Raw genomic sequence first — 19,616 nt, forward strand, 5'->3', positions numbered from 1 at the left:
GAGGGCTGGAGGCGAGCCACGACCCATGCCGGGCAGCTCAACGCCACCATTGGTAATTCCGGGACTGGTCCCGACAGTCTCCAAGGGCCTGGTACCAATCCCGGGACCGATCTGACGCAGATTCACTGTACGCCATCGGTGCCAAAGAGCCCGACCAAAGTAATCTCACTCGGACAGGGTCGGCTTCAGGACACAGCGATCGGCACTGGTCGGACAAGAGCCCCAACGCTCATCCCGATCCTGGTTGCCTGGTACCGACCGCTCCGCTGGTAGCTCTGGCTCGGAGCAAGGTTCCTTGACTGTGGGACAATCCTCGGAACTGGTGGTATCAACTACATTATCAGCACCGAAACCTGCCCCATGGCTCCAAATGCAGTGGCCTTCACCATGGTACCCACGGAACCCCTGGGGGTTCACCCAACCTTCCCGGTGTCAGGAGCCTCTGTATCCTGTCCCCCTCTGGTGCTCAGGGCTTCAGGGAGTAAGACCCTGCAGGTTCAGGAGGACCCAGGGGAGCAAGCTGCTGGACCACCAATGGACGTGGAGCTTCCCGCAGCACCAGCATCATCCTCGTCGTCACCAGATAAGGCTATCACAGAGCCCCCTCACCCAGTTCCTCAGGATGATGCCAAGGGGCACCAGGAACTTTTGAATAGGGTCGCTTCTAACCTGGGGCTTCACGCAGAGGAATTGGAAGAGCCCTCGGACTCTGATGTTTTTAATTCCTCGGCTCTTGCCAGGGTGGCCCTACCCCTTCATGAAGGGGTCTCCAAAATCACTAATGCCCTGTGCAGACCCCCTCTTCCCTGGCTCCTATCTCTAAAAGGGCCAAACGTAAGTACTTTGTGGCAACCAAAGGGCATGAGTACCTATACTCCCACCCAGCCCCCAGTTCCCTTGTGGTCGAGGCGGTTAAACACAAGGAGAGGCAAGGGCAACCCGGGGCCACCCCGAAAAATAAAGACACGAGGAGGCTGGATCTGTTAATTGGCTGAGCCTTCGTCAGTAGGCGGGGCTATCAAGAAGGCCAGGGCTTTATAAAGCAGTGCGCAAGCGACCAGGGAGCTTTGCGACCAAGGGCTGCTAACAGGGAGTTTCGCAAGGGAGTTTGGAAGGGGGCAGGGTTCACTTGCTGTTCTTTAAAATCTGTAAACTAAACTACATTCAAAACTTCTTAATTTAAACAAAACCCTTTCATTAACTAGGTAGCTGCAGGAGACAATGCAGGCAGAAGCCCAGCAGCAGAGTGGGGCCTATCCAGTTTATTGCGCTGAGTGCAGCATGTATGATTACCTGCACTGTGGGCGGGTGGCATATGTGTGCATTCGGTGCAAGGAGCTCCTGGCCCTCAGAGACCGCGTACGGGCTTTGGAGGCCAGGGTGGCGGAACTGGAGGAGCTAAGGGAGGCAGAGAGGTATGCTGATGAGGCTTTCTGGGATACTGTAGAATTGTCCCACCTCTGGTCAGACAGCCCCTGCGCTGTTGAGGAGGGTGAAAGGCCCAGGGAAGCAGAGCAGTCAACGGGAGCAGAGGTAAACCTTCCCATAGTTGGGACCCTCCTTCCAGATGGTGTTAGGATATCCTCTCGCACTGAGGTTACCTCTCCGGGGGAGGGAACTCCAGTCACTAGGAAAAGGCAGGTGTTAGTAATGGGAGATTCGATCATTAGAAACCTAGATAGCTGGGTTTATGATGACCGGGAGAACTGTATGGTGACTTGCCTGCCTGGTGCGAAGGTTGAGGATCTCTCGGGGCATCTGGATAGACTTATGTGTAGTGCTGAGGAGGAGCCGGTGGTCGTGGTACATGTAGGTACCAATGACGTAGGGAAGGGTAGGAGAGACGTCCTGGAGGCCAAATTTAGGCTGCTAGGGAAGAGACTGAAATCCAGGACCTCTATAGTGGCATTCTCAGAAATGCTCCCAGTTCCACGCGCAGTGCCAGGTAGGGAGGCAGAGCTTCAGAGTCTCAATGCGTGGATGAGACGATGGTGTAGAGAGGAGGGGTTTCGATTCATTAGGAACTGGGGAAACTTTTGGGATGGGGGAGCCTATACAGGAGAGATGGGTTCCACCTAAACCAAAGTGGAACCAGACGGCTGGCGCTTAACATTAAAAAGGTTGTAGAGCAGTTTTTAAACTAGGAGATGGGGGAAAGCCGACTGCTGCAGAGGAGCACGTGGATTGGACAGAGACTTCTCTTAGAGGAGAGTCTATTGATAGAGATTCTCTAGGTTATAGTCAGGAGCAGAGGATGGAAGAGGATAATGTAAGGTCCAGATCAGACGAGAAATATTCACATAAGGATTCGGACACATCAGAAAAGGGCAGACAAATAAATAGTGACAAGTTTTTCAAGTGTTTGTACACAAATGCTAGACGTCTAAATAATAAGATGGGTGAACTAGAGTGCCTTGTGATAAAGGAGGATATTGATATAATAGGCATCACAGAAACCTGGTGGACTGAGGACAATCAATGGGACACAATCATTCCAGGGTAAAATATATTGGAAGGACAGACCAGTTCCTTCCCCGGGGAGGGGGGGGGAGAGGGGAGTGACACTATATGTGAAAGAAAATGTAGACTCTAATGAAGTAAAAATCTTAAGTGAATCCACATGTTCCATAGAATCTCTATGAATAGTAATTTCATGCTCTAATAAGAATATAACATTAGGGATCTATTATCGACCACCTGACCAGGATAGTGATAGTGATGATGAAATGCTAAGGGAAATTAGAGAGGCTATCAAAATTAAGAACTCAATAATAGTGGGGGATTTCAATTATCCTCATATTGACTGGGAACATGTCACCTCAGGACGAAATGCAGACACAAAATTTCTCGATACTTTAAATGACTGCTTCTTGGAGCAGCTGGTACAGGAATCCACAAGGGGAGAGGCAACTCTCGATTTAGTCCTGAATGGAGGGGAGCCGGTGCCGCCCCTTATACTGTGTTATGTGGGCACCACTCCAGAGGGCGCCAGAGCTGGTCCTCTACGGATACTGCTAAGGGAAAAACTTCCAGCACCAACCGGTGCATGTGGCGAGCACATACACCTAATATGGAATGGATGTGAGCAACACATCTCAAAGAACACCAGTTACTGAAAAGGTCCCTAGTACAGCTCATTCCACCTGATATTATTTGCATGATTACACTATGCCTTCCTAGTATAAATACCATAGTTGGATGAGATAATGAGTCTCCTTCTATGCCTAATATGAAGTGTTAGGCCTTGAACAAATTAAGTGCTTAGGCAATTAATGAAGCTGGCACCGATTACAGTGTATTTTTCCAGGAGCATACAACACCAGTATTCTGTGATCTATAATGGCTACCTGCTGATTTGTGGGTAGAATTTCACATGTTGTTTTTTCCTATAAGGCCTTAAATGCTTTGGGGTCTTCCTATTTGAAACAATGCTTTTGTCCTCAGTGGTGAGAAAAGGCACCTGGTTTGGTGCCTACTTGGTGTAACGGGGAATTGCCAGGAGAAAGGAGCAGGCCCTTCATTGCATGTAAAAAATAAATATATCAGTGACTGGTGTCAGACCTACCCCTTGCTGTTTGAGACTCATCAAGAAATGATCTTAGTAGCTGAAACATTTAGAGGATCGATTGTAAAGTATAGGAAAATATAGACTCATTTCAGCAAACTAATGACATGCACGGCATAGCTGTTGCTATGGTCTTACTATAATACCTTTTGTAGGAAAGTTCTCTCTTCCCCCAATTTAGCCTACATGTTTAAAAAAAAAAAGACATTCTTGTACATGGTACTAACCTGCTCACGTATACAGCTGTTCTGAAACAGTGGGATAAGTGCAGAGGAAAAAACTTCTCAAAATATGGGTAGTAATAGTAGTGATGTTTTTAAGGAAATATGGTCTGAAGTACCACTTAAAGAATAAAGACATGAAACTTAGTGTTTGCTTAACTGCTGATGGTATGTTGTCTGTCCAAAAATTTTAGTTATTTTTCCAAAAAAAGAGGAAAACTGGTGTCTTCATTCCTTCTGTCTGCGTTTATTATGAGAGACTTGCATGTAAATATATAGCCAGATATATTTTCATTGCCTGGGCTTAATTATGAGCATAAAACTTTCCCAGGGAATTGGGTAAACTAGGTTAATGTATTAATATATTTCCCAGTGATTAATAAAGTGTCATAAACTGACACACACTTTTAAAGGTAAGAGGAAAATATACATATGTATGATGCATTATAAGTGATAAAATAATATGGCTGAGCAGTTTAAAAGTCATATGTAGGAAAACCTTAAAAAATGACAAATTTTATGTCTATAGTTTTCCCACTTAACTGAATTTAAGGCTCCAGTGGGCCCTCTCCAAAACATATAACCCACGCAGCTTTGTTTATAAAGACAAAAATTGTTTACATTAGGAAGCAAATTTCCTTTTTTCTGAAACTAGATGATTTTATTTGAAGATTATACACATTAAATAAAATGATTGTGCTAAGTTGTGTTAAGAGGGATTCACGCACCAAACCATCACATGTTAAATGACTGCACATCTGCCATTCTACTTGAATTTCAGACAATTAAAAAAAGGCAATATACGGTTCATAACGTATAATAACTACACAAACTTAACTTCTTAACTGACTAAATTTCAATATCCAGGTTAATTGCATATCTAAAATGTCAAACTCTTTCTGTAGAACAATCAGTAGTTGTGTAGACACCGAGCCTTTCTGCCATATTTATGGCAGATGCACCCTTAACTTGAGGTCAAAGGCTGAGTATGATGATTCAGTGTCTTGTAGTCTATGCTAATCCATGTAGCCACTCAGGGGTGATACTCAGTCGGGATCTAGTTAATCATGCTGCATAAATTGCCGCAGATTTTGTCACAGAAACTCTAAATTTCTTCTGTAAGTCGGTAGGGAGGGGTTTGATGTATTAGTGTTACTGAAGCTAAACACAGTCCGTTGTTTGCCTGCCAACCCAAAGCAGAGATGCCTTTCACTCAATTATAATACATTTGAGTTTTATTCGTTTGTTCTAGAAAGGTTGTTCAGGGAGGAGGACAAAGAGTGGAGATAATCTTAGTAGTACAATAGCAGAATTTTCTGTGGTGTAGATCTTATTTTAGCAGCACTATTTGCATTACTGTAATATTATTTGTATGATTTCAGAGTAAACCTCCATTTTATGGTGTGTAGAATTTGATTAGCGTTTTGATCCATGCCAAAAGTGAAAATATACAGTTTTAGCCTGTTGATGCTTTGAAATACATTTATGTACAGGTACATGAGAAAATGATATGTTTTAAGCATATTTTATCTTGAGTGCAAAACAAAGTGGTATATATAAAACATTTTGTTCCAAAATGGCTGAACAGAGTGTGTGCTCACAAGAAGGGACCAGGCGTTCTTGTGCTCTTTCCTTTTCCTCGCCTTTCCACCCTTATCATTGTAACTGTATTGTTGCAGTAATTTTTTTTTTTTTAAAACAGCTGAGAACAACTACATGGGATTCCCTCTGGAGTTTATCATCTCTGCTCTTTAACTGATCAGAGCAGTTGCTATGCCAGGAATTTCCTCTCCCTCCTGAGATTTAGCATGCTGATTCTACAGCACTCTGAATCCCTGCTCACAAGTGAGAAACTGGGAATTGAATCTGGATCTCCCATATGACCATTCAGTGCACTGTTGTGAGGCCACTAATTAGTCTGGCTTTGTTTTTCATAATAAATGTTCAGGGCAGTTATTTAAAACATAGATTAATTTGATAGTTTTTTTTAAAAAAAGGAATAGGGTATACTTATTTCATTGATTTATAGATTTTTTTTTTTACACCTGATTTGCAGCCATGTATTCTCCAGTGAGATATTTCTATCTTCTCTACAGAGTAGTATTGACAATAACTTCTAGTGGGGACTATGTATTCCTCCATCACAATAGGAAGAAAGTTACCAGCCAAGGGTAGAAATGAATCGGAAAAGAAGAAAATTAATAGGAAACTTATAAGTAAAATGAATACCAGTGCTCTGTTCTTTCGTCAAGAAGCTGCAGAAGTGAATGGCAGATCCCTGAAATGGTCTTTCCTCTCAGACTAAACCCAGTGGCTTGTTATGAATAGCTGTTCCTCCACCTTCACAGCCCTCACCTGTGGAGTTCCACAAGGCTGTTTTCTCCCCATATTATCCAACATTTGTATGAAGTTGTTGGAAAGGTTAGTGAGACAACCTGGGCTGTACACAGCACAGTCCTTTTGTAGCCTCGGCTCTGAATGTTTTCCACAATGGGGTGCTTGCATGGCACCAATTGGCACTGATTTATAAGACTCTAAAGCTTATTGAGAAATGCCGGAGACAATTGGGATGAGAGGAGGATCTGGTCCCCCACCTAGGTTGAGGTTGTCATGCAATTGATATATTATTGTTAAATGTCATCTAAAATCAAAATAGTTGGGAAACAGAAAATAGTCAGGGATTTTTAATGGTATGAGTGGGGTTGTTGCAGCTTTGAAACTTTTTAAATTCTCATGTACGAATGCTAAATTGTTCATTGTGGTCATATCAGAGAAGAACCCAAATCAATCTATCAGGTAATTTTAAATGTGAGTTAAAATGTGATATTTAAAAGATTCTTAAAAACTATTTTACAATGATTTCTTTAACCTCCTTGCAATCAGCATCAAGAAAATTTCCAGAGGTTTAATCCAACCCTCTCCCCTTTAATTTAAGCATTTTCTGATGCAACACTTTACAATATTCTTCTGCATTATGCCTTAATTGTGAAAAAATATGCAAACTTCTCTTCACTCGTTCCACCTTATGTACTATTCCAAATAGAAAACTGTGCGTATGTACACTATTGGAAAAACAGAAATGAAAAATAAATATAAATAAGAACAAGAAATTATTTATTGTTTTATTATATTTTATACAGTAATAAAAAGGCACCTATCCAACTGTCTGGTTGTGCTTGCTGCCAATACATATAGTTAAAACTTCTACTTTTGCTTTCTCTTGCTATATACATGTAGGTGGAAACAGAAGCTGGCTTACATGTGCACTCATGGGAGACTAATTCATTTGTTTGTGGTGTAGTAGTAAATAACATTGTATGAAGAATCATGACTCCAAACTGATTATTACATGTCCTAGAAAATGCTGTGAAGATTGGCCAAATTCTTCTGTTGGAACATGAGTGTAATTTTCACTTAAGTGACTGGGAGTTGCACCCATGTCTGAGGACAAACTTGACCCTGTAACTTTGGGCGGAGGAAACAAGTCTAACAGCTGCATAAAAACCTACATTAAATGGTTTTGTCATTTAATTGTAGCCATTCAATACAAGCACAATAGAAAGCTGTTTTTAGTTTTAAAAGATCTCAATATTAACCTTAATTTGAGGTAATTGCACTCTTTCAACTTGTTTCCTTTCCCCCCATCTCAGGTTTTATGCATTATTTGTGTCATCTCTTCACATTCATTTTAATTGCTTGTGTGAGGAAACATGGGGAGGGTTTAACCCATTTATAAGGTGCTCTCCATCCATTGATTGTTTTTTTATGTATACTAAAAGGAACATTTATGCTTGCTCTTTAAAAGAAGAAATTGTTGAGCTCCATGAACCGGCAAATGCTAATCGCTGTTTTGAAAGCAGTGTCAGTAATGTTGGCAAAGGAAAAAACAAGTTAAAAAAGGGCACTGATGGACTGAAAAATTGTATACAAAAAAGAGCAGTTTACCTGTGATGATTAAGCACAGGGAAAATAGAGGTAATCAAAGAGCTTTTGGTCTTAAATTTAGTTTTATACAATGAATGAACAATACTGAGTTCCAGAGGTGCACCTCATAAATTGTATCCCTGGAGGAAAGTTACTCCTTAGAGCTCACAAGAACTCTCTTCTTTTCTCCCTGAATACACCCTGTTAAATTACTTTACCATCACACCCACACCCACACCTGGTCAGTCCTTCAGGCTGAGGAAAATTGTACTCAGTGCATTAACTTTACATAGAGGTTACTGCAGAGCACTATGAGGTGCATAGTATGTAGCAGTCCTCAGCCCTGAACAACCGGAGATGGAAAGAACTCAAGCTTTCCTCATACTGTTTGCATATCTTCTAGATCAGCTGGCCATAAGCCATTGGTTAATTTCAACATCTGTGTTTCTTTTTATAGTGTGCATATAATATAGATGTTTATCAGTGCAGGAGAGAGATGAAAAACTTGCTTAAAATGATCATTCAGTGTGTTGGTCTTAATTTTGAGTGTTCCATTTTTGGATGATAGCAAATTCTATGGACAATATAGCTGTGTAATGAGTAAAGACTCACTAGGGAGTAGCATCCTTGTTGGACACCTTGTATAACTTAAATATTTATTTTAAATTTAACACTGCACTGCACATGTCAGTCTGCATCATGTCTGTAGATAAAAATCAATAGAAATTAGTTTATTATTCTGTAATTACTTATATTGACTGCTGCCTTTAAAATCACTGAGCCATAGAACTAATGTTTCCCTTGATGTCTCCCTTGGTTAGTGAAAGAATTATATTGAAGTAGCCAGTGAGATGAATGCCCATCATCTTTATTACAGTCACTTATTCCCTCAGTCTGGGTAGTGTTCATTTAGCTTCTGCTGGTTAGGTTAATGTAACGAACCAAATATTTATAAATGTTTTCTTATAGGTGACAAGCAAGTGTATTAGCATTGTGGAAGAATCAAACAATGAAATGTTTTATGTTACCGTCTTCATACAATGCCTAGGGGACCCTCATTTTGATTGGAGTCACAGTGCTATCTCAATACAAATCATAAAAAAAATCATATGCTGCAGCTCATCCTCCTCTCTCTCTCATTTAGTAGCAATGAGAAAGGAATATGGAATAGCCATTAATACCCTCCCTATGTGACCAATGTCATCTTGTAGAAAATATTTTTTTTCTTCAATGAGACAGAAAACTGAGATGACTTTGTTGCATTTCACTTGCTCCAGGGTTGGTCATCCACAAAAACCATGTAGCCAGAGGCTAAATATCTTTGATATAATCTTAATGTGTGAAGTAGATACCTAGGGCGGACTAAAGGAATCATTTATAAACAGTATCGGTGGTGGTACTTTAGATTCATTTTGCAGCGTTTAAATAGGTTTTGGATGCATTCACTATTAGCTAAATATTTTTCATACAAATTAAAGGTACAGTATTGAATAAACTTTAATCTACAAATATATTTGGGGCTGAAGAATGACTACTGAAGGGGATGGTACCTTTTTTGCTTAATACACTGGAATATCAAAACTGAAATAGTAGTCCATAAAAAGATGATAGCTTGGTTTATCTTCTCATGAAACCATGATGCACACGTCCTATTAAACTATGCCATAAGGCTATTCAGCAGTGATGAATAAGAGAATGTTTTGTATTTGCTTTCATACTTTCTCAAGACCAGTAATGTACTTAAATTGCTTTGAAAGTTAACAACTGTTTGTCTCAGTGAAGTGCTGATGAGCCTTAAACCAAAGACCATGTTTATGAACTATTGCAATTTGTGAATCTAAAAGTGAATGATGTGTGGGATCTCTAGTTTTTACTTTTCTGATCATCTGAAAAATGTATTTTAGATTTTTTTTATCTCTAGTATTCACTGTTTTCACTTGCTACAGTAATTATCAATTGAAAAATGCAAATGACTGCAATTCAGATGAAGTCATTTTATATTATTTTGTATTATTGTAGTTCCTGGGAATGGGATATTGAACTAGAGTCTGCACCCTGTCCTGTGTGTGTTAACGAAATAAAAATGTTGACATGAAAAAAATCCGTGTGAATTTTATATAAATATAACACTGAAGGTTTCAGTTTTGATGTAAAAAAGTAGAGTATCGTTTGTTTATTATACTACACACACAGTGTTATATATAGTACAGTTACAACAAAGGGAAGTCCACTTGTTTTACATTAAAACAGAACACTTTGAGTGCTATATCAATAAATAAATACATCTTTTGAAGCATCAACTCACTCTGATATCCTGGTAGAATAGGTTGGTTACAAGTAGAAAGGAGTTGTTTGCTGAGTGTAGGCTGAAGGAAGGTTATATAAATATACTACAGTAACTCCTCACTTAACGTTGTAGTTATGTTCCTGAAAAATGCGACTTTAAGCGAAACAATGTTAAGCGAATCCAATTTCCGCATAAGAATTAGTTTAAATGAGGGGGTTAGGTTCCAGGGAAATTTTTTTCACCAGACAAAAGACTATATCATACACACACACACACACAGAGTATAAGTTTTAACAAACAATTTAATACTGGTATACAGTGATGATGATTGTGAAGCTTGGTTGAGGTGGAGGAGTCAGAGGGTGGGATATTTCCCTTACTGCTAAATGATGAACTAGCAATTGGCTGAGCCCTCAAGGGTTAACTCTCTCACTCTACAAGGCAGCAGGAATGGAGGGAGATATGCACATTTCCCCTTTAAGTACACTGCCTTGTTAATTAGATCAGCTTGCTGAGACCGCAGCTGCTGCAGGCTTCCTCTGTCCTGAGCCCTGGTGTGTCCCCCCGCTCTATAGAAGATGGGGTAAGCAGGGTGCAGGAGCAGGGGGGAGGGGTACACCCTGACATTAGCCCCCCTCTTTCTTCCCTTCCCCCCCGCACAGCAAGCAGGAGTCTTGGGGAGCAGCTCCAAGGCAGAGGGCAGGAGCAGCACATGGCAGTGGGAGGAGGGACAGCTGCAATTGCTAGTCTGCTGGGCAGCTGCTGCACAGGGAACTTAGGGGAGCGGGGAGCTGATAGGGGGGCTGCCGGTCCACTCTGGTTCCAAGCTCCCACCAGCTAGCTACAACGGGCTGCTCTTCCTGCAAGCAGTAGACAAAGCAGGTGGACGTTAGAAGGAAGCGTTAAACAACTTTAAACGAGCATGTTCCCTAACTGATCAGCAACAAAACAACATTAACTGGGACGACGTTAAGTGAGGAGTTACTGTACCTTGTGTTATTTCTCTTAAGTAAAAGAGCTCATTCTTTCTGAAAAGTGAGATACATTCCTTTAGAATACATTATATTAGAATAATAGTGGGAAAATTTTCAGTTGACTAGCAACCAGTAATATATAATTTCAAAAGTTTAAGGGCAATTGGGACTTTTTTCCAGAGCTTGTTGAGAAGGGATTGTCTTCATTAAGTCCTGAGGAAGGGGTCAATGGTGAAGGGTGTGTGTGTGTGTGTGTACACACACAGAATATGCCAGGGGTGGCCAAACTTCCTGATTCTCCAAGCCACATAGGACAATCTTCAGAAGTTCAAGAGCTGGGGCGTGCCTGCTGGGGCTCAGGGCTTCAGCCCCACTGTGGGGTGGTGAGGTTAGGGGCTTCAGCCCTGCAGGGATGGGGGTCTTGGGGCTTCAGGCCTGTGGGAGGCACCTGCCTGGGCTTGGGGCCTCAGCCCTGCTCCTGCTGAAGCCCCAAGTTCCGGCAGGTGCGCCCCATGGAGCTGAAGCTCCGAGACCCTCCTCCCTGCTGGGCAGAAGCCAGACGGGACGGGTGGAGGAGCACATGGTCCCCTCAGATTTTTGCCAGGGTTTGCTGGCCCCACTCGATCACATGGTGCTACCAGATCCCCTCTCTGCACAGCAACTGGTGGAGCCAGCAAGCTGGGAGCTGCGGCCATGGGGAGAGGCAGTGGAAAACAGCGGGGAGCTATTGGGAGAGTCTCTGCTTTTGCTGCTGCCTCTCCCAGGGAGCTAAAACAGCGGCCCCTCCCTGCAGCTTCCAGCTGTTTGCCGTGGCCTCTCCATGCAGAGCTAACACCCAGAACCTGCGGGGAGGGGCTGTTGAGGATGAGCTGGGGGCAAGACTCAAGCTATTGGGAGGGGCAAACCTTTAAATTGTGCGCCCCCACCCGGTAGGCAGTTGTCTCTAGCAGAAGCCCATAGCGCCCCTCCCCGCCACCCCTCCCCCGCCTCCGTGCTGCAGGGCAGAAGCCCCAACCTCCCCACCACAGTCTGGTAGGTAGAGAATGGGGGAGGAATGGAGGGAGCTGCAGTTTAACTGTAAAAGTGCTGCATGTGGCTCGAGAGCTGCAGTTTGGCACCCTTGGAATATGCTGTCGTGATCATAAAGGTTAAAGCTAAAAAAAAATCCCTTCTTGTCATGTTTCTCTCTCCATCCCCAATCATGCAGGATTGTTTTGTACGTTTTCTAGTATTTTGTCCAGTTTAGTGTAGGATATCTGTTACAATGCCAGATGCTCAAAATCATGAATCAAACCCCAAACAATCATGATATTGCCTTAAAAATCATGAGACTTTTTAAAAAGAGTTTTTTCTTTGCTGGATTTTGAGCCTTATTTCCTCCTCCTGTCTTTCTTTTAAACAAAAGCTGAGATTTTCACAAAATCACTTGACTCCAGGAGTTGGATTTGAAGAAAAGCACCAAATATCATGAGACTGATATCTCAAGGAATGGAAGTTTCCATCATTTCTCTAAGGAGGGTATTCCACCTCGTAATTGGACATTTTTCTTGATACTCATTAGGCTAATAACACTGGTCTACAATTTTTGAGAAGTCGTCTGCTTCAGAGATAAAATTTGCCATTTATTATGTATTTTGATGTGCAATTCTGTCAGCTATATATTCTTTCACATTCCCTAATAACATTCAAGTGAAAAAAAGATGTGAGAAGCCTCTCCCGCCAAAGGACCAGTAGTACATAAGAAATTGCCTTTGCTGGTGTTCCCTGAGATTACATCACAGAAAATATTTTTTTCCAGATACAGTACCGTGCTTGTTGTGTAAAAGTGGGACAAAATTATGACTATTTTGATAGATGGATGAGTTTAAAAAACAACCTTTTTTTCACTGAAATTGACTCACCAACCTTGGCCGTGGGACTACACCGTAACTTTATATTCAGAAGCACATAGAATGTGTGTAAAAGTTGCAGTCCTCTTAATTTAAATTATTTTAGATCTTGGAAAGTACAGATTTAGTCTAAAGAAAATTACATCTTGGAATAAGAATGGTCCGAATGTATAAGCATGTTGTGTTGAACTTCAAAAAAAGCACTGAGTAAATTTTACTACAGTAACTCCTCACTTAACGTTGTAGTTATGTTCCTGAAAAATGCGACTTTAAGTGAAACGATGTTAAGCAAATCCAATTTCCCCATAAGAATTAATGTAAATGGGGGGGTTAGGTTCCAGGGAAATTTTTTTTGCCAGACAAAAGGCATTCTATACATTTTAAACCATTTTAAATAAGCAATTTAATACAGGTATAAGTTTTAAACAATTTTAAACAAGCAATTTAATACTATGCTGGGGGCGGGGAGTGGTGTGCATGTGCTGTGTGTTTACAAACATACTGTACATACAGTACTATAGTTGGGAGGTGCCCCTGCCTTACCCCACACAGGCACAGCCCACTGGCACTGGAGAGAATGAGGCAGGCAAGGAGGCTGAAGGTGCTGTAGGCTAGGAGAAGCACGTTGCGCAGCAGCGGCAGCTTCCCGTACTCTGCAGGCACCAGGGGGGAGGGGCTCAACCCTCAGCCCGCCCACTCCCTCCCTTCCCCCAAGCACCCATTCTTGACCTGCCTCTTCTCCCCCTTTACTTCTCATGCTGCGTCCTCGCTCCTCCCCCCTCCCTCCTGCCTGGGGCAATCAGCTGGCTTGTGGTGTTTAGGGGGCAGGAGGGAGGGGGAAGGAGCGAGGACTCAGCGCGCAGGCTCCCCCTCCCTCCCCTCCTGCCCAGGGCAGTCAGCTGGCTTGCGGCGTTGGGGGAGGCAGGGGAGGGAGGGGGAGCCTGCGCGCCAAGTCCTTGCTCCTCGCCCCTCCCTCCTGCCCCCGAAACGCCGCAAGCCAGCTGATTGCCGCGGGCGGGGGGGGGGGGGGGGGAAGGAGCTGATCCGCGGGGTCTGCCGGCGGGCGGGAGGCGCTGTGGGAAGTGGGGGGGCGTAGGGAGGCTGCCAGCTGTGGAGAAAGCAGGTAGCCAAACAACGTAAGACTGGAGCATTGCACAACTTTAAATGAGCATTTTCCCTAATTGATCAGCAACGTAACAACGAAACAACGTTAACGGGGACAATTTAAAGTGAGGAGTTACTGTATAATCAGTGCACTATTTTTTCTACATAGACTAATTTTGTAGAATTGATATTTTAGTAATAAATATAATTTTATTTGAATCTCTTGAAAAGTTAGAGTGAAGAGGAATTAATTAGTTCAGATTGGTTTTTTATTTGGAAATATTTTAATCCCTTAATATTACCTTACTTTAATTGTGTGGAGAACTTTCTTATATGCTCCTTTAGAACTGACAAGATGCTGGAGTATAGGCATAAATAGTAGCCTATATTAGTAAAGAATTAGGAATTCAGGAGGTCTGTTTTTATTTACACCATATTTTATCAGTTATACTGGAGTCTTTGTGCCTATGTTCTTTGAGTCTCTTAAAAACTAAATACTTGCTGTTCGCGTAAAATATTTTGAGATTTAACCACTGTACCTTCCGGAATTGAATATTATTTAACAACAACTTTTGGTCAGAGTTTTTGGAATTGGGCCTTAGAGGGTTGCATTCATTAGGATGATGACTTGAGGAGAATTGTACTAATGGTGATGAAAGGAATTCTGTAGCTAGTATTAAAGCTATCTAAAAGGCATTATGAAAAAAGGTGGTGATTGGCTTACTCAGGTTCAGACTGTGCTGGTTTGCATTATCTACTGGATTTTGGATATATTAGCAATTGTTGCATAAACTGTTATTACTTTAAAAAAACAACATAAACTCTCACAAAGGTGTATTACTTAAGATTTTTGAGAGCGTGTATTGGACATGTGAGTGCTCTGTGTTTTCCTTCATGAAGACACGTGGCTATAAGGTGTGAGGGAGGCAGCACCACCTCCTCTAAGGGTGTTGTGAATGACAATTTCAAATTTATTTTACTTTAAATTAGGGCTATCAAGCAATTTTAAAAATTGCAATTAATCGCACGATTAAAAAATTAATTGTAATTAATCGCATGATTAAAAAAATTAATTGCAATTAATCGCGCTGATGAACAATAATAAAATGCCATTTATTTTAATATTTTTGGATGTTTTCTACATTTCCGCATTGGCATTGGCATACTTCGGATTCTTAAACCTTGGGTCGAGTGCTGTAGCTATCTTTCGAAATCTGACATTGGTACCTTTATTACGTTTTGTCAAATCTGCAGTAAAAGTGTTCTTAAAACGAATGTGTGCTGGCTCATCATCTGAGACTGATGTAACACGAAATATATGTCAGAATGCAGGTAAACCCGAGCAGGAGACATACAGTTATCCCCCATGGAGTTGAGTGACAAATGTAATTAACGCATTATTTTTTTAACAAGCGTCATCCGCATGGAAGTATGTCCTCTGGAATGGTGGCTGAAGCATGAAGGTACATATGAATGTTTAGCATATCTGGCACGTAAATACCTTGCAATGCTGGCTACAAAAGTGCCATGTGAATGCCTGTTCTCACTTTCAGGTGACATGGTAAATAATAATTTACAGCATTATGTCCCGTAAATGTAAATAAGCTTGTTTGTCTTCGCGATTAGCTGAACAGAAAGTAGGACTGAGTGGACTTGTAGGCTCTAAAGTTTTACATTGTTTTGTTTTTGAGTGCAGTTATGTAACAAAAAATCTACTTTTGTAAGTTACACTTTCACAATAAAGAGATTGCACTACAGTACTTATGAGGAATTGAAAAATACTATTTATCATTTTTACAGTGCAAATATTTGTAATAAAAAATTATGTAAAGTGAGCACTGTACACTTTGTATTCTGTGTTGTAATTGAAATCAATATATTTGAAAATGTAGGAAAACATCCAAACATATTTAATCGATTTTAATTGGTATTCTGTTGTTTAACAGTGCGATTAAATCTGCGATTCATCGTGATAAAATTTTTTATTCATGATTAATTTTGTTAATTAATTGCATGAGTTAACTGCGATTAATCAACAGCTTTACTTTTAATAGAAAAAAGTTATAAATGCCTCAAATGAAACACTTTATTTCAGATCAAACAGAATGTTTTATATAACCCAAAACAATTTTTTGTTTTGTTTTTGTTTTGGGTTCATCTGAAATATTTTCCAGAATTTTCATTTCAGCTAGCAAACCAAAAAATCAGTTATTTACACAGCTCCAATCAGGATACTGTGTGAGAAGTTCTGAGTTTGTGCAGGTTGTGATTGGTTAGCTAGAGGGTTCCAAAGAATTGTGAGCAATACAAAGCAAATTTGAATACGGATCATTTTTGGTTTTTTAAATGTTTTTGTGGCAGAAGTGAGTAAATATTATTTAAAAGAATTATTGTAAATTGAGTTGCCTTCTGAAGAGTTAATGTGCCAAATTTGGACACTTAAATCAAACACTGAGTTGTGAAACAGAAGTTTAGTCCTGTTTATAAGTGAAAATCTCAATGCAGCTTCAACTATAGAGTTCATATCAATGCCCCCATAATAACATTGGTGCTAATTTGAAATATGTAATAGAGCAGTGTTTTTCAATCTGTGGGTCGTGACTCAGTACTGGGTCGCGGCATGTAAGGCGCTGGGTTGCCTTGCTCTGGTCAGCACCGCCAACCGGGACGTTAAAAGTCCTGTCGGTGGTGCTGCCTGGCTAAGGCAGGCTAGTGTCTACCTGTTCCAACACCCAGAAGTGGCCAGCAGCAGTCCGGCTTCCAGGCAGGGGGGCCACGCGGCTCTGCGTACTGCCCGAGCACCGGCTCTGCACTCCCATTGGCTGGGAACCGACCAATGGGAACTTGGGGGGGGGAGAGGGGATTGGTGCCTGCAGACAAGAGTTGTGCGGAGCCGCTTGTGCGCCTCTGCCTAGGAGCCAGACCTGCTGCTGGCCGCTTCCGGGGTGCAGTGCAGTCCGCGGTGCTCCTCGGCTGCGCTGCTGACTGGGAGCCGCTGGAGGTAAGTCCGTGCCCGTGCCCCAATCTGCTGCCCCAGCCCTGAGCCCCCCAAACCTGGAACCCCTTCTTGCACCCCAAACCCCGCAGCCCCAGCCTAGAGCCCTGACCCCCCTCCTGCACCCCAACCCCCCGCCCCAGCCCTGAGCCCCTCCAAACCCAGAGCCCCTCCCACACTCCAACCCCCTACCCCACCCTGAGCCCCCCAAACCTGGAGCCCCTCCTGCACCCAGCCCCCTAACCCCCTCCTGCACCCCAAACCCCTCCCCCAGCCCAGAGCCCCCTCCCACACACCGAACCCCCCATTCCTAGCCCCACCCTGCAGCCCTCACCCCCGCACCCCAACCCTCTGCCCCAGCCCTGTGCCCCTCCCACACCCCAAACCCCTCATCCCCAGCTCCATTGGGTCACGGGCATCAACAATTTTCTTCAACTGGGTCCCCAGAAAAAAAGTTTGAAAACCGCTGTAATAGAGTTTGCTGGACACATAAAATGGTTTAAATATTCAATATCATTTTAATATTTACTGGCTGTATATATTTACAAAAAGTGCAACATTTAAATTGCCCGCCTGCAATATGTATTATGGTGTAAATAGGTAATAGACTTTTATGCTTTTGGTTAGGTAGGATTGGCATATTAGATCTTCAGTAATATGACTGAACAACCATTCAAATATTTCTTCAGATTGTACTGTAATTAGGTTGGCTGTTACTTCCCTTTATGAAGGCCTTTAGTCAACTATCAGTTTTTATACACAATTTACATTGATTTCCATGAGAGCTACACACATGGAACCACATTAAAATGTGGACCTTAAACTTAGGGAATGGAGGGCAGCTAGGGTTGAATAAGGGCTTGTTTGGTGAGTCAACAGTTTAAGTGGCTAGGGTTTTAATCAGTTTGGTGGTGTTGAAGTGATTACAGCAATGCCTATTCCTTTATTGGAATGTGACCAAATAGGATTCTGCAGTTGCTTAAATTGTTCAGTTACATTGGTTGCTGAATAATTTTTGTAGCTCTGCAAATTATTAGTTATGCTTTGTTTCCTTTGTTTCCTATTGTCTGAGTTTATGGTTTAAAGAGTGACTGATAATTGAGTCAAGCAGGTTTTACTGTGCTATAATAATTGATTTCAGTGACACAGGTATAGAAAAATCCATATTCAAAGTGCTTTACTACTGAAAAGTTTACAGTAACTCCTCACTTAAAGTCGTCCTGGTTAAAGTTCTTTTGTTTTAGTCGCTGTTCTATTAGAGAACATGCTAATTTAAAGTTGCACAATGTTCTAATGCCACACACACACACACACACACGCCGTTTCGCGGCATGCAGGGAGGCGAGGGGGAGGAGTGAGGATGTGGTGTGCTGGGGGTAGGGGGCAGAACTGAGGTGGGAGGAGGTGGGGTAGGGCCTTGGGGAAAGAAGTAGAGTGGGGGCAGGGCCTGGGGCAGAGCTGAAGGTCGAGCACCCCCCGTCAGTTTGAAAAGTCGGTACCTGTGGATTATAGGCTCTCTCCCCTGCTGCCCAGGGCAGGTTTACTCACCCGGTAGCAGAGAGAGCTGCTGATCCGCCGCCAGACTTCCTGCGCCTAGAGACACCCCCTGCGCTAGCGCCAAGCTGCCCTGGGACCCCATCACTTGCGGCTCTTGCCTCTGACCGGCTCCCAGACGCTGCAGCGACTGAGGGCAGCCTGCCCCAGCAGAGCGGCTGCCTCAGGGCTGCTTTCTCCTCCTGCGAGATCGCTGCTGCTGCTCCCTCCACCTGCTCCTCTCGGGATTAGCTGCCGCTCTGAGAGGAAGGTCTTCCAGAAGCCTATGGCTGTCTCCAGCTCTGCAGGGATCTAAAGGCCCAGTGCCTCTGCGTTGTGTGTCCCGAGCATATCATGCAACCTGGCAGATTGGTTCCCTTAGGACTGGGGTTCTCAAACTGGGGGTTGGGACCCCTCAGGGGATTGCGAGATTATTATATGGGGGGTCGCGAGCTGTCCGCTTCCACCCTAAACCCCGCTTTGCCTCCATCATTTATAATGGTGTTAAATATATAAAAAAGTGTTTTTAATTTGTAAGGGGGAGTCTCACTCAGAGGCTTGCTATGTGAAAGGGGTCACCAGTACAAAAGTTTGAGAACCATTGCCTTAGGAGATGACTGGTCTCCCCGGGGGTGGGGTGGGGGGGGGGTTGTTCAGTGACTTATCTGGAGCAGCAAAGAGTCCTGTGGCACCTTATAGACTAACAGACATATTGGAGCATGAGCTTTCGTGGGTGAATACAGGTCTGTCGCATCTTAGGCGCATTTAACATGTGCGATTTCAGCTTTACGCGGTCGGCAAAAACAAAACAAAAACAAAAAAAAGAGAAAAATGACAATTTAAATATTGTTCCTGTAGTGCGGGCGATTCCGCCCGCCATTACACTCAATGTAATTTTGACTATACGCGATTTTCGCTTTAGGCGCTGACTGCGGAACGTAACCCCAGCGTAAGATGAGACAGACCTGTACCCACTTCGTCGGATGCACAGATCCAGACTAACACGGCTACCGCTCTGATACTTATCTAGAGCAGGCATTTGTGTGATCTGCTGCTCAGAGGCCAGCAGAGACATCCCCCGGGGTGCTGGGAAAGGATGCAGCACAGTGTCCCTTCCTATGTGC

At 42.9% G+C, this 19,616-nt stretch overlaps 1 protein-coding gene across 5 annotated transcripts in view; it reads left to right on the forward strand.

The window, feature by feature from the left end:
• RAPGEF2 (Rap guanine nucleotide exchange factor 2) overlaps nucleotides 1-19,616 on the forward strand; it is a 331,016-nt gene that overhangs the window by 240,501 nt on the left and 70,899 nt on the right. The window lies entirely within an intron of this gene.

The sequence above is a fragment of the Emys orbicularis genome, chromosome 5 (genome assembly GCF_028017835.1).
Source record: "Emys orbicularis isolate rEmyOrb1 chromosome 5, rEmyOrb1.hap1, whole genome shotgun sequence".
NCBI classification, from domain to species: domain Eukaryota; kingdom Metazoa; phylum Chordata; order Testudines; family Emydidae; genus Emys; species Emys orbicularis.